This window comes from Moschus berezovskii, chromosome 4, assembly GCF_049115385.1.
Source record: "Moschus berezovskii isolate FMDL1 chromosome 4, NW_MosBer_1.0, whole genome shotgun sequence".
Classification (NCBI taxonomy): domain Eukaryota; kingdom Metazoa; phylum Chordata; class Mammalia; order Artiodactyla; family Moschidae; genus Moschus; species Moschus berezovskii.
In genome coordinates, this window is record NC_142463.1 from 99,852,786 (window position 1) to 99,869,419 (window position 16,634).

Sequence of the window (16,634 nt, forward strand, 5' to 3'; positions counted from 1 at the left end):
GACTTCACTGACTAAACAACAACATAACACACACACACACATATATTTCCTGAACTTATATACCTATATGATTATTAGAGTGATACACATATTTATATTACTTTTCACAAGTAAATTCTATTCACACCTGTATTATGTAATAAGTTATGATCATCTTCCTGAAAAACATTTTGCTTCCTTGGGAGTTAATAATTGCCTACATTTCCTACATATGTCACTAATTTAATCCCTACTATCCTCAGTTGTTTAAGTCTCCTCACAATGTTTTCAAACAAATTTGATACCAAGTGAATTTCATCTTAGAAAGAGTTTTTCTGGAGCCTTCTGATCTGCTTCTATCTGGGCTGATCCATCTCCAGACTTGCTGGACATCTGGGATCTCCTGTCACCACATCATAGAGATTCCCTTCACCTCTCATTTTAGAAGCTCTAGTTCTTAGATTCCATCTCTTCTTTTTTGACTGGCTCCATGGTTTGGCTGGAGCACATCCTCCAGTAGTTTCCTAAGAAAGAGTGCAGGAAAGATTGAACAGCTTCCATCAATGCCCTGCCTATGTTCTCTCGGTACCCACCATATCCATGCATTCTAAATCACCAGCATAATGGCTCTTTGCCTGAGGGCTTTTTCTGGCCAGTGAAAGTTTGCTCAGGAAAGAAAGAAAGTGAAGTTGCTCAGTGTCCAACTCTTTGTGACCCCATGGACTGTGGTCTACCAGGCTCCTCCGTCCATGGGATTCTCCAGGCAAGAATACTGGAGTGGGTTACCATTTCCTTTTCCAGGAGATCTTCCTGACCCAGGGTTTGAACCCAGGTCTCCCACATTGTAGGCAGACAGTAAACTGTCTGAGCCACCAGGGAAGTCTCATGGAAGTGTTGGCGAAATGACCCCCTCCTCCCTAGGAGCAGCCCTTAACCAATGACTGATGAGAACTGACAGATAAATATCCCAGCCTCCTGAGCCCTGAGTTGGGGTAACTTTGAGGTAAGATTTCTACACTGGTCTCCCAGAGTTCCCCAAAGGAATCGAGTTCCAGCTAGTCACAGTAACTTGCTGGATATATTGGTTTCCTTGTTTCACTTCCCCATTGCCCTTCAGGTGTTTGCTGGGATCATCTCGCAGATAAACTACTTTTGCTCTTTATCTTTTATTTCCCATATCTTATCTGTTTGCTTTATTTTCTACTTTCCAAATCTTCTGTTGAGCTGTTTTATTTCTGCAATCATATTTAAATTTCTCAGAGCTGGCTTTTGTTTTCTAAATGTTCTTTTAAAAAAAAGTAGCCGTCCATTTTCATTTTATGTGTGCACTCTCCCCTCTTATCTCTCTGAGGATATTAATAATTTTGTGTTTTCTTTCCCTCTTAGAGATTCTGCTGTTTCCCAGTGATCTTTAGAGCATTTCTCTCCAGTGCGTTGGGCTCCCAGATAACACGTTCCTGTCTCCTGACTGTACACCAGCATTGTACAACCTATGTAAGGGAAGAAGGCAAGGGGTATCTAGGTAATTGTTTTTTTTCAGTACACTGTCCTTTCACACATCTGTGTCTGGTCCTCCCTCCGTCTTGCTCTCCCACAGAGGCAGGAGGCAAGTGTCCTCATCCCCCAACCCCCGCAGGGTAAAGCAAGTGGAGATTCATTCTCTATTGACTGAAAACTCCAAGACAAGAATGTGTGTTAGTTACTCAGTTGTGTCCAACTCTTTGTGACCTGTAGCCCAACAGGTTCCTCTGTCCAAGGAATTCTCCAGGCAAGAATACTGGAGTGGGTTGCCATTCCCTTCTTCAGGGGATCTTCCCAACTCAGGGATTGAACTTGGGTCTCTTGCATTGCTGTCTGAGCTACCAGGGAAGCCCGTTTAGAATAGAAGACAAGAATAGGAGGGCAATTAAGGGAGGAGATTGGACCCTGCAGAGACCACATAGTTCTTGTTCCTGAAATCAAGAGACCTCCCTGATCCAACATGCACAGAAAAGGTTCCTTAGAGGCCAAAGGGGAGTTATGTCAAGGGATGTTTTACCCATAGGCCTTTGTGGTAGAATCCATCTTGGCTAAGACATGCATGCAAACACATGGGAGGATCCTGAGATATACCAAATGTGGACTGTGAACCACACAAATCAGAATGATTGGCCAAAGGAAACCCAGAAGAAATACCCCATAAAAGTAATTCAAACTAGCACAAGGTGCAACTCAACAACTCAGGGACTCTCCCTCTCAGTCTGCCCATGTGTCTATCCACAGATACTGTACCTTTTTTCCTCATAATAAATACTTTACATGCTGTAATACTTTCCATCTTTGTGGAAATTCTTTTATGCAAAGCTGAAGGGCCAGGGCCTTGTCACTGACCATTGGTCTAGTGGCTTGGATCTGGTGCTTTCACTGCTGCGGCCCAGCCTCAATTTCTGGTTGGGAAGCCAAGCCCTGCTCCAAGCTGTTGCAAGCCGAAGCCACCAGAAATCACCACCAGAAGAAGAAAACCTCTGTTCTTTGGTCATTGCAGGGAAAGGGGAAAAGGGGTCCAGGGACCTCACTGCTTCTTGAACTGAATTTCAACTCAGCCTACTGTTTAAAACACAACTTTATTCACAGTTCAGTTCAGTCACTCAGTCGTGTCTGACTCTTTGTGACCCCATGGACTGCAGCACATCAGGCCTCCCTGTCTATCACCAGCTCCTGGAGTTTACTTAAGCCCATGTCCATTGAGTTGGTGATTCCATCCAACCATCTTATCCTCTGTTGTCCCCCTTTCCTCCTGCCTTCAATCTTTCCCAGCATCAGAGTCTTTTCAAATGAGTCAGTTCTTCACATCTGGTGGCCAAGGTATTGGAGTGTCAGCTTCAACATCAGTCCTTCCAATGAATAAGGGACTGATTTCCTTTAGGATGGACTGGTTATATCTCCTTGCAGTCCAAGGGACTCTCAAGAGTCTTCTCCAACACCACAGTTCAAAAACATCAATTCTTCAGCACTCAGCTTTCTTTATAGTCCAACTCTCACATCCATACATGACCACTGGAAAAACCACAGCCTTGACTAGATAGACCTTTGTTGGCCAAGTAATGTCTCTGCTTTTTATTATGCTTTCTAGATTGGTCATAACTTTTCTTCCAAGGAGTGAGCGTCTTTTAATTTCATGACTGCAATCACCATCAGCAGTGATTTTGGAGCCCCCCAAAATAAAGTCAGTCACTGTTTCCCCATCTATTTGCCATGAAAGTGATGGGACCAGATGCTATGATCTTAGTTTTCTGAATGTTGATCTTTGAGCCAATTTTTTCAGTCTCCTCTTTTACTTTCATCAAGAGGCTCTTTAGTTCTTCTTCACTTTCTTCCATAAGGGTGGTGTTCTCTGCTTATCTGATGTTACTGATACTTCTCTCAGCAATCTTGATTCCAGCTTGTGCTTCATCCAGCCCAGCATTCGCATGATGTACTCTGCATATAAGTTAAATAAGCCGGGTGACAATATATGGTCTTGATGTACTCCCTTTCCTATTTGGAGCCAAAGTACTCACAAAAGTACCTGGTGTTGGACTTCCCTGGTGGCACAGTAGATAAGAGTCTGCCTGCCAATGCAGGGGACACAGGTTCGATCCCTAGTCAGGGAAGATTCCACATGTTGCAGGGCAACTAAGCCTGTGCACAACAACTACTGAATCTGTGCTCTTGTGCCCCTGAGCCACAACTACTGAGCCTGAGCACTGCAGCTACTGAAGGCCCTGCGCCTAGAACCTGTACTCCTTAACAAGAGAGGACGCAGAAATGAGAAGCCCACATACCACAACGAAGAGTAGCCTCTGCTCCTTGCAACTATAGAAAGCCTGCACGAAGCAATGAAGACCCAGTGCAGCCAAAAATTAAAAAAAAAAAATTAATTAAAACAGTTACCTATTGCCTCCAGTTCCTGAATACATGGAAGCTTCTGAAATGTAAAGTGAGTTGCTGTAGCTTTCACTTCTGCGGGCTTAGAGTTCATCTTTTTCTTGAATCATGTGTGTGTGTGTGTTCAGTTGCTCAGTCACGTCCAATTCTTTATGACCCTATGGACTGTAGCCCACCAGGCTTCTCTGTCCATGGGATTTTCCAGGCAAGAATACTGGATTGGGTTGCTATTTCCTTCTCTAGGGGATCTTCCTGACCTAGAGATCAAACCTGTGTCTCCTACATCTCCTGCATTGGCAGGCAGATTCTTCACCACTGAGCCACCTGGGAATCATCACTCATTTATCTACGTTCCAGCTATAAGTCATCCAGCTGTTGTCCTTTTCACATTCTCTTTGCGTTTGTAGGTTTATCCCTTTACCAAAGTCTTTATTTCCTTACACATGCAAAAAGAAACTGGAAACACACATGAAAAACTAGTAAGAGTTCTTCCTTGTGAAGGAGGTAGGACCCAGTCCAATGGAAGGTATGGGTGAGGGAAACGTTTTGCTCTGTGCTTTTTTACATTTTTTGGCTCTAGAACCATGTGAAAGTATTACCTTATCAAATGTTAACTTCTGATTTAGTTCTAGGAGGGAGCAGAACACAATGCATGTACTTAATCTGCTGTCTTTAACCAGAAATCTCATGTTGTTTTTCTAAATAAGCAGCTTCGATGTTGAGACCATAGGCTTCCCAATCAAAAGCCCTTCTAAGCAAAACTATGGACAAATTTGACTCCATGAAAATTAAAAATTTCTAGGAGCTCCCTGGAAGTCCAGTGGTTAGAACTCCAAGCTCTCACTGCCGAGGGCTCGGGTTCAGTCCCTGGTTGGAGAACTAAGATCCCACAAGCTGCATGGAATTTGCATGTTATATGCGTGCTCAGTCATGGCTGACTCTGTGACCCTATCAACTGTAGCCTGCCAGACTGGATTCATGGGATTCTCCAGGCAAGAATACTGGAGCAGGTTGCCATTTCCTTCTCCTGGGGATCTTCATGACGTGGGGGTCAAACTTGTTTCTCTTGCTTCTCCTGAATTGGCAGGCAGATTTTTTACTACTGCACCACCTGGGAAGCCCATGGTGTGCCCACTACGTAAAAATAAAAGATTTCTGTGAGGAAAAAAAAATCAAGTAAAGTAAACAAGGTCAGAAAACCAAAAACAATCAGGAAAATAAAAATTTGCAACAAATATGAAAAAGGACTAGGTCCCTTAAAATATGGAGTTCTTACCACGGGGTCACAGAGTTGGACACAACTGAGTGACTTCACTTCACTTTACAAACTAATTTAAAACAGATCAAAATCCAATTTATAAAAACAGGGAAAGGGCATGAAGAGAATACATAGGTAAATAAAATATTACATATAAAAATGCTTTTTCTCTTTACTTATAATAAAAGTACTCAACCTCACTTATGGTTCAAAAAATAAATGTTAAAACAATGAGAAATCATTTTTCACCTATCAGAATGGCAACACTATAAAAATCTAATAATACATGTTCATGAGGCGAGAATACAGGAAGACATGGAGTCTAAAGCATTTTAGCAAGATCAAAAATTGATGCAGTCCCCATGTAGTACAGATTGGTACTATCTGTAAAAATTAAAAAGTTACACTCTGACCCAGCAACTTCACTGTCAGAAATCTGTCCTACGAATATGCTTGCACTGGGCATTGTCTCTCTTAAAGAGACATATTTAAGAACTACTTACAAGGATACTCATTACAACCTTATTTGTAGTCATAAAAACTGTAAGCAACCCAACTGTTCACAGTATGCTACTGGCTACATAGATAATAGCACATTCATTCTATATACTGTATGGAATTCTAAGCAGCCATTAAAAAGAATGAGGCACTTTTATATTTATGGGATTATCTCCAACATGCATTGTTATGATTAAAAGCAAGATATATAACAATGTATACAGAATGATCCCATTATACTGGTGGTTTTTAAACTTTTTTCCTAGATACATGGACATGCTTACATACACACAGAATGTCTCTCAGAGAATGTGTAGGTACTAGCTACCTCAAGAGAGGGGAACTGGGAAAATAAGAGATCAAGAAAAGAAAGGAGACTTGCTTTTTTCTCTTAAAACATTCTTTTCACTTACTCATTTTTAACCAACTGTATTTTTTAAAAGTAGTGATTGCATTATTCATGGATTTTGGTAGCAAGCAACAGAAACAAACTGATTAAAGCAGAAAAAGAATGTATTAAAGGATATTGGGTAGTTCACAAGCTTTCCAGAATGACTCGAGACCCAGGTTTAGAGGTTGCATATCAAGAAATGACTCCCAGAATTATGCTGCAGAACAACCCCACGAAGACGCCAATGCCTCCACTCACGGACACTATTGCTGGGACAGTGGACATCCCACGACTGGATGCTGATCCCTGCTGCTAGAATCACCACTAATGAAGCATCTGGACACAGAAAGCTGTTTATTGCAATTAACGCTACTCCCCTGCAGAGCAGACTTCAAGTCACTAGTCCCAGAGTTGAAATCTAGTGCAGATCAATATGCCTGTACTTAGCTGCAAGGAAGGCTGGGAGATAAGTATCTGATATTTTCCAGCTTGTATAAAGGAGGGTTGTCTCTGTAACATATCAGGGCCCAGGAAGTGGAGGGTGTCCCCAGTATAGAAAGTTTAGACAATGGGATGTAGCAAGGAAAAGAGGAGCAAGGGAGGAAGAGAGAGTTTCCCATCAATTTTCATACAGATTTGGAGGAAAGTAAGAAAGTCTTTCCTAGATCCCATCTGTCATACTCACTCTCCTAGCTGGATCTTTGCATGCACTGTAACTCAAAACCATACGTCTTCAGAGTAGACAGGTCCCTTATGGGTCATTTGGTTTAACAGCCTTGTTTTATCATGGAGAAATGCAAACTCAAGTTAAGTTTGGGCAAATTTATGTTGCCCAAGATTACTAAATGAGACCTTCGATGATGTGATTAAGGCCTCTCAGTCTGTGCCTCTATCCTCCAAAGATCTTTGTGCATGGCCAGTACTTCAGTAAAGACTCTATTGAAGTTGTTGTTCTTGTTCAGTCTCTCAGTTATGTCTGACTCTTTATGACCCCATGGACTGAAGCATGCCAGGCTTCCCTGTCCTTCGCCATCTCCCAGAGTTTGATCAAACTCATGTCCATTGAGACGGTGATGCCATCCAACAATCTCATCCTCTGAAGTCCCGTTCTCCTCCTCTCTTCAATCTTTCCCAGCATGAAGGTCTTTTCTAATGAGTCAGCTCTTCACATCAGGTGGCCAAAGCATTAGAGCTTCATCTTCAGCATCAGTCCTTCCAATGAATATTCAGGATTGATTTCCTTTAGAATTGACTGGTTTGATCTCTTTGCAGTCCAAAGGACTCTCAAGAGTCTTCTCCAACACCACATTTCAAAAGCATCATTCTTCAGTGCTCAGCCTTCTTTATGGTTCAACTCTCATATCCATACATGACTACTGGAAAAACCATAGCTTTGACTATGCAGACCTTTGTTGGCAAAGTAATGTCTCTGCTTTTTAATATGTTGCCCAGGTTTGTCATAGCTTTTCTTCTAAGGAACAAGCATCTTTTAATTCCATGACTTCAGTCATCATCTGCAGTGATTTTGGAACCCAAGAAAAATAGCCTGTCACAGTTTCCATTGTTTCCCCATCTATTTGCCATGAAGTGATGGGACCGGGTGCCATGATCTTTATTTTCTGAATGTTGAGTTTTAAGCCAGCTTTTTCACTCTCCTCTTTCACTTTTATCAAGAGGCTCTTTAGTTACTCTATTTGCTGCCATAAGGGTGGTATCATCTGCATATCTGAGGTTATTGATGTTTCTCCCAGCAGTCTTGATTCCAGCTTGTGCTTCATCCAGCACAGCATTTTGCATGATGTACTCTACATATAAGTTAAATAAGCAGGCTGAAAATATACAGCCCTGATGTATTCCTTTCCCAATTTAGAACCAGTCTGTTGTTCCATGTTCAGTTCTAACTGTTGCTTCTTGACCTGCATACAGGTTTATCAGGAGGTGGGTGAGGTGGTCTGGTATTCCAATTTCTTGAAGAATTTTCCACAGTTTGTTGTGATCCACACAGTCAAAGGCTTTGGCATAGTCAATAAAGCAGAAGTAGATGTTTTTCTGGAATTCTCTTGCTTTTTCTATGATCCAGTGGATGTTGGAAATTTGATCTCTGGTTCCTCTGCCTTTTCTAAATACATCTTCAACATCTGGAGGTTCTTGGTTCACATACTATTGAAGCCTAGCTTAGAGAATTTTGAGCATTACTTTGCTAGCATATGAAATGAGTGCAATTATGTGGTAGTTTGAACATTTTTTTCCATTGCCTTTCTTTGGGATTGGAGTGAAAACTGACCTTTTCTAGTCCTGTGGCCACTGCTGAGTTTTCCAAATTTGCTGGCATATTGAGTGCAGCACTTTCACAGCATCACCTTTTAGGATTTGAAATAGCTCAACTGAAATTCCATCACCTCCACTAACTTTGTTCATAGTGATGCTTCCTAAAGCCCACTTGACTTTGCACTCCAGATTCTGACTCTAGGTGAGTGATTATGAAATGATCTTTATCTGGGTCATGAAGATCTTTTTTTGTAGAGTTCTTCTGTGTATTCTTGCTAATTCTTCTGAATATCTTCTGCTTCTATTAAGTCCATACTGTTTCTCTCCTTTATTGTGCTCATCCTTGCATGAAATGTCCCCTTGGTATCTCTTATTTTCTTGAAGAGATCTCTAGTCTTTTGCATTCTATTGTTTTCCTCTATTTCTTTGCATTGATCACTTAGGAAGCGTTCTTATCTCTCCTTGCTAGTCTTTGGAACTCTCCATTCAGATAGGTTTATCTTCACGACCAAGATAATCACGATGGTGTGATGACTCACCTAGAGCCAGACATCTTGGAATGTCAAGTCAAGTGGGCCTTAGAAAGCATCACTATAAACAAAGCTAGTGGAGGTGATGGAATTCCAGTTGAGTTATTTCAAATCCGGAAAGATGATGCTGTGAAAGTGCTGCACTCAATATGCCAGCAAATTTGGAAAACTCAGCAGTGGCCACAGGACTGGAAAAGGTCAGTCTTCATTCCAATCCCAAAGAAAGGCAATGCCAAAGAATGCTCCAACTACCGCACAATTGCACTCATCTAACACGCTAGTAACGTCATGCTCAAAATTCTCCAAGCCAGGCTTCAGCAATACATGAACCATGAAATTCCAGATGTTCAAGCTTGTTTTAGAAAAGGCAGAGGAACCAGAAATCAAATTGCCAACATCCGCTGGATCATAGAAAAAGCAAGAAAGTTCCAGAAAAACATCTATCTCTGCTTTATTGACTATGCCAAAGCCTTTGACTGTGTGGATCATAATAAACTGTGGAAAATTCTGAAAGAGATGGGAATACCAGACCACCTGACCTGCCTCTTGAGAAACCTGTATGCAGGTCAGGAAGCAACAGTTAGAACTGGACATGGAACAACAGACTGGTTCCAAATAGGAAAGGGAGTACGTCAAGGTTGTATATTATCAGCCTGCTTATAAAACTTATATGCAGAGTACATCATGAGAAATGCTGGGCTGGTAGAAGCACAAGCTGGAATCAAGATTGCTGGGAGAAATATCAATAACCTCAGATATGTAGATGACACCACCCTTATGGCAGAAAGTGAAGAGGAACTCAAAAGCCTCTTGATGAAAGTGAAAGAGGAGAATGAAAAGGTTGGCTTAAAGCTCAACATTCAGAAAACGAAGATCATGGCATCTGGTCCCATCACTTCATGGGAAATAGATGGGGAAACAGTGAAAACAGCATCAGACCTAATTTTTTTGGGCTTCAAAATCACTGAGGATGCTGATTTCAGCCATGAAATTAAAAGACGCTTACTTCTTGGAAGGAAAGTTATGACCAACCTAGATAGCATATTAAAAAGCAGAGACATTACTTTGTCAGCCAAGGTCCGTCTAGTCAAGGCTATGGTTTTTCCCGTGGTCATGTATGGATGTGAGAGTTGGACTGTGAAGAAAGCTGATCGCTGAAGAATTGATGCTTTTGACCTGTGCTGTTGGAGAAGACTCTTGAGAGTCCCTTAGACTGCAAGGAGATCCAAACAGTTCATTCTGAAGGGGATCAGTCCTGGGTGTTCATTGGAAGAACTGATGCTAAAGCTGAAACTCCAATACTTTGGCCACCTCATGCGAAGAGTTGACTCACTGGAAAAGACTCTGATACTGGGAGGGATTGGGGGCGGGAGGAGAAGGGGACGACAGAGGATGAGATGGCTGGATGGCATCACCGACTCGATGGGGATGAGTTTGAGTGAACTCCGGGAGATGGTGATGGACAGGGAGGCCTGGCGTGCTGTGATTCATGGGGCCTCAAAGAGTTGGACATGACTGAGTGACTGAACAGAATTGATCTTTCCTTTTATCCTTTGCCTTTTGCTTCTCTTCTTTTCTCAGCTATTTGTAAGGCCTCCTCAAACAACCATTTTGCCCTTTTGAATTTCTTTTTCTTGGGGATGATTCTGATCACTGCCTCCTGTTATGAATCTCCATCCATAGTTCTTCAGGCACTGTTTCTATCAGATCTAATCCCTTGCATCTACTTCTCATTTCCACTTTATAATCATAAAGGATTTGATTTAGGTCACACCTGAATGGTCTAGTGGTTTTCCCTACTTTCTTCAATTTAAGTCTGAATTTGGCAATAAGGAGTTCATGATCTGAGCCATAGTCAGCTCCTGGTCTTGTTTTTGCTCACTGTACAGAGTTTCTCCACCTTTGACTGCAAAGAATATAATCAATCTGATTTCAGTATTGACCATCTGGTGATGTCCACGTAGAGTCATCTTTTGTATTGCTGAAAGAGGGTGTTTGCTATGACCAGTGCATTCTCTTAGCAAAGCTCTGTTAGCCTTTGCCTTGCTTCTTTTTGTACTCTAAGACCAAACTTGCCTATTACTCCAGTTATCTCTTGACTTCCTACTTTTGCATTCCAATCCCCTGTGATGAAAAGGACATCTTTTTTGGTGTTAGTTCTAGAAGGTCATGTAGGTCATTGTAGAACTGTTCAACTTCAGCTCCTTCATCATTACTGGTTGGGGCATAGACTTGGCTTACTGTGATATTGCATGGTTTGCCTTGGAAATGACTGGAGAACATTCTGTTGTTTTGAGATTGCACCCAAGTACTGTGTTTTGGACTCTTTTGTTGACTATGAGGGTTACTCCATTTCTTGTAAGGGATTCTTGCCCACAGTAGTGAATATAATGGTCATGTGAATTAAATTCACCCATTCTGGTCCATTTTAGTTCGCTGATTCCTAAAATGTCAATGTTCACTCTTTCCATCTCCTGTTTGACTACTTCCAATTTGCCTTGATTCATGGACCTAACATTCCAGGTTCCTATGCAATATTGCTCTTTACAGCGTCGGACTTTACTTTCGCCACCAGACAGATCCACAGCTGGGTGTTGTTTCTGCTTTAGCTCAGCCTCTTCATTACTTCTGGAGCTATTTCTCCACTCTCCTCTGGTAGCATATTGGGCACCTGCTGATCTGGGAAATTCATCTTTCAGTGTCATATCTTTTTGCCTTTTCATACTGTTCATGGGGTTCTCGAGACAAGAATGAAGTAGCAAGATGAAATTTGTTTCTAGCAGAGCCTCTTGTTGAATAGCAGGTGCCATTTAGTACAACAATTGTTGAAACATTTGTATAGGACTTTTCAGACTTACTTTTTAAACAATTTTATCTTTAAGTATTAAAATAGTTTATTAAGGATTTCCCTGGTGGTCCAGTGGCTAAGACTCCACACTCCCAATGCAGGGGGCTCAGGTTCCATCCTGGGTCAGGGAACCAGATCCTACATGCTGCAACTAAGGCCTGGCACAGACAAATAAATATATATATATATATTTAAATAGCTTATTAAAAACAAGCTAACAAAATAGAAGAATGTAAAGTAAATGATAAAATTTCTACCCTCATCTTTACTCTCTTACACCCTAGGAATGATCAATATTAAAATGCGGTGCATATCCCTCAGTTCTTTTTCTGTATGTATGCTTAGTCGCTCAGTTGTGTCTGACTCTTTGCAACCCCATGGACTGTAGCTCACCAGGCTCCTCTCCACGGAATTTTCCAGGCAGGAGCACTGGAGTGGGTTGCCATTTCCTTCTTCCCTTTTTCTGTATATATATGTATATATTTATATTTATTTATAGATACATGCAACACAAGTCTTTTATAACTTGCTGTCTCACTCTACTTGTTTAATAGACATTGCTGAGACTCGAAGTGGCAGCATGTCTGTAGTCACTGGCAGTTTGGTAAGCCCCGCATAGAAACACAGAATCTAAGTGGGGGATGTCACACACCACAGCAGGTTACGTTTTTGGTCCAGTGGGCCTCAACGGCGCCCCTCAAAGTGCAGTTGTCTCATGTAGAAAACCACCAACTTCATCTATATTCAGGGCTGCTTCAGAGCATGAAGGCACCTCCATAATCATCTAGTCCAAACTCACCTGTAAGTAAAGAACTATTTTCCTGGGAGAAGAAGGGGGAGATGTGGTTAGGGGCCTCACCCAAGAGCAGCTAGGCAGGGAGAGTGACAGAGCTGAGATTCCTCCAAGATCCTTGCTCTTTGTGTTGTGTTGCATTGTTTCCTGAAACTTTAGGAAAAAGAGGATGTTGCTCAGTTTGAAAACATTCAGATGCTCAGACCACACTTGATTTCTCAGATAGCAGAGCTAGTGCTCCACGTCTGTCTTTGTGCCCATGGTTCTTCTATGATGTTTGCCCTTGTCAGCTGTGTACCTTGAACTACCATTAACTATCTTCTTTGGGACTTTCAGTCTTGAACTTTTATTTATCAACTTATTTATTACTTATAATTGAAGTATAGTTGACTTACAATGTTGTGTTAGTTTTTGGTGTACAGCAAAGTGATTCACAAGTACATGTATCAGTTCAGTTCAGTCGCTCAGTTGTGTCCAACTCTGCGACCCCATGAATCACAGCACGCCAGGCCTCCCTGTCCATCACCAACTCCCAGAGTTCACTTAAACTCATGTCCATCCAGCCATCTCATCCTCTGTCGTCCCCTTCTTCTCCTGCCCCCAATCCCTCCCAGCATCAGTCTTTTCCAGTGAGTCAACTCTTCGCATGAGGTAGCCAAAGTGTTGGAGTTTCAGCTTCAGCATCAGTTCTTCCAATGAACACCCAGGACTGATCTCCTTTAAAATGAACTGGTTGGATCTCCTTGCAGTCCAAGGGACTCTCAAGAGTCTTCTCCAACACCACAGTTCAAAAGCATCAATTCTTTGGTGATCAGCTTTCTTCAAAGTCCAACTCTCACATCCATACATGACCACGGGAAAAACCATAGCCTTGACTAGACGGACCACATATATATGTATAACTAAATATGTGTATGTGTATATATTCTTGTTAAAATTATTCTCCATTATATTTTATTACAAGATATTAAATACAGAGTTCCACGTGCTATAGAGTAGAACCTTGTTGTTTACTTATTTTTTATATAGTATTTTGTATCTCCTTATCCCAAACTCCTAATTTATTCCCCTCCCTCCGCCTTTCCCCTTTGGTAACCGTAAGCTTGTTTTTTATGTCTATGAGTATGTTTCTGTTTTGTAAATAAGTTCACTTGTATCATTTTTTTAGATTCCACAAGTGATATATGATATTTGTCTTTTTGTGACTGACAACTTCACTTACTGTGATAATCTCTAGATCAATCTATGCTGCTGCAAATGGTATTATTTAATTCTCTTTTATGGTTGAGTAATATTCCATTGTATATACATACCACATATTCTTTATCCATTCATCTGTTGATGGATATTTAAGTTGCTTCTGTGTCTTGGCTATTTATATAATGCTGTTATGAACATTGGGGTGCACATATTATTTTGAATTAGAGTTTTCATCTTTTCTGGATATAAACCCAGGAGTGGGATTGCAGGATTATATGGTAGTTCTATTTTTAGTTTTTTAAGGAACATCTATGTTGTCTTCCATAGGGGCTACACCAATTTACATTCCCACCAACAGTGTAGGAGGGTTCTTTTTTTACACACTCTCTCCAACATTTATTATTTGTAGACTTTTTAATCTGTAGACTTTACTGACTGGTGTGAGGTGATATCTCATCATAGTTTTGATTTGCATTTTCTCTAATAATTAGTGATGTTGACCATCTATATGCCTTCTTTGGAGAAATGTCTATTTAGATCTTTTGCTCATTTTTTGATTGGATCATTTGTTTCCTTGTTGTTGAGTTATGTGAGCTGTTTGTATATTTTGGAATTCAATCCCTTGTCAGTCACATCATTTGCAAATATTTTCTTCCATTCTTTAGACTGTCCTTTTGTTTTGTTTATGGCTTTTGTTTGATTAGGTTCCACTTGTTTAATTTTGCTTTTATTTCTATTTCAGTTTTGTACTTTTCAATCTTCTCATGACACTTACACTCTTTACTTCTCAAACACAACTTTATCATTTTTATTTCAAGTCTTGGCAGAATATTGAATAAGACATGGGATTATATTACATGGATGACAAAAGGAAGGGGGGGAAAAAAGAAAGACAACCAAGTTCACGTAGGTGCCAAATATTTCTTTGGGGAATGGTTTAGTGCTAGATACTGAGGATGAAGGTAGAATACAAATCAGAACCAGGCACATCTCTTGCCCTTGAGAAGCTTATCTCTAGAACCTCCTGTCCAAATTCTTTTCATCATCCCACTCCACCAAAAATATTGAGTATGCACTCCCAATAATTGCACATTTATTGTAAATCATATATGTTCTCCTATACTAATTTTTAAATATTGGTAAAGTCTGATTTTGTTAGTATTTGGATTGAAGAATAAATAGAAGCAAGTGTTCACATATTCCCTTCCCATGTCTCAGCGTGTCATCTTATGCACCCTGCTTTGGAGCTCACTGTTCCAACAGGAAATGAGATGGATACTTCAAAATACTGTAACATGAGAGTGTGTGAAGAAGGCTGTAATATCAGGGTAAACAAAATATCCTTAGAGCATCAAGGAAGCATTGCCAAAGGAAAGGACAGTTGAGGATAGTCAAGGACTTCTGATGTAGCCCGCGAGCTCAGCTCCCATGTGCTTGAGCCAGGATTAGTGCTAGGTCTCTTTTCCTAGCTGGTGTCTGTGTAAAGACTGATTTAAAAAATAAGCTACACATGAAAGCCAACCTTACCCCCCGAAGCATTCATTTCCCAGTCCCTTGAGCATGTAAAGGCTTAATAAATACCATGTCATTCCAATAGTCCCGGGACAGACACTACTGACCCATGGCCTGGAGCCACCTTTGACCATCTACACTCAGCAGTGTGGGGGTGAGTGCCCTGGATGTGTCAACAGGAGGCTGAGCTGAACCCAGGCTCTCTTACTAACCGGTTGTGAGACTGCAGCCCTGTAGCCTCTCTTTAATTTCCTCGGGTGTGAAAAGGGTACAATACATGCCTTTTAGGGTATTAACGACTTCTACCATCTGTTGGTTTTCTCACTGCACATAACATGTACCATCCCATCATGACTATATTATGAAGTAGATGCTACGATCGTCCCCATTTGGCAGGTGTGGAAATTGAGTTGTGGAGAGAGTAGATAATTTGTTTATACAAGTTCACACAGCTAAAACGTGCAGTGCCAGAGTTCTAGGCTTGTGGGATTCCTGAGCCTGTAGGGGCGGGTAGTTACTGTGAACTCTGAAGTGCACCCAAGGTACTATTATACACATAGGGTAAGGTTTAGTTCTTGTCCTCAAGTCTACACTCAAAATATGTTTTCCTGCACAGCCCTGAAGATCAACAAGGTAGGATTTGGTAAGAAAGAAAAAGTGGAGAAAGAGAACTTTAATTAACTTCCCTATTTTAGTGCCTTTTGCAGCAATGGTGGATGATAATCTGCCATGAGCCCTCCTCGGTCAGGAATGAAGAGACCAGTTCTGCCCCCACGCCAATCCCCAGTGTTTATTCTCTACCTTCGGGCACACCATTTAAGCCAAGTTTTCTAGGGGTTCTGATAAATAAGCTCTACAGGGTGTTCTTGTTTGGTGATCCCCAAACTCCAGTTGAAAAACACTCTGCAAACTGAACTCTCCTTGCTCTCTGTGGAGAGCTCTGGAGAGAGGCCTGAGGACCGGAGGCACTGCCGGGTCAGCCAGGGCTTACTCAAACAAGGCCATGGGGGCAACAGAGAGGGTGGGTGGGGACTCGAGCCAGAGCTCTAGTGGGCCAGGCCGGTAATTATAAGGAGACATTGCAGAGAAAGTTTCTGCTGTGGTTGCTCCCTCTGTTTACTTTGGCAGTTCTGTCATTTTTTAACTGACCCTTCCCAGATGAGACCGTCCGTTTTCAGCTGAGTAAAGTCGGAGCCTTGCAACTGGTGGGGTATTTGAATTCTCTGTGGCTCTGTTGTTAGAGGGAGGCCAGGGCAGCTGACCCTCACCCCCCACCCCTCTAACCCTCCCTGCTCCCTCCCTAACCCCCCACCCCCAGCTCAGGGAAGTGAAGCCAGGGCTGCAAACTTGCTGACAGTGGCTGGCGGCCTGCAAACCCAAACATCCTCCTCTCCTCCGCCTTGGTGAAGCAATGTGAAGAAAACAAAGCCACAAGCTTTCCAAAGCAGGAG

General features: G+C 41.7%; 1 long non-coding RNA gene across 1 annotated transcript in view; it reads left to right on the forward strand.

Annotated features, from left to right (window-relative positions):
• Positions 1 to 16,634, forward strand: part of LOC148778103 (uncharacterized) — a 45,625-nt gene that overhangs the window by 1,878 nt on the left and 27,113 nt on the right. The gene's annotated exons all lie outside the window — the stretch shown is intronic.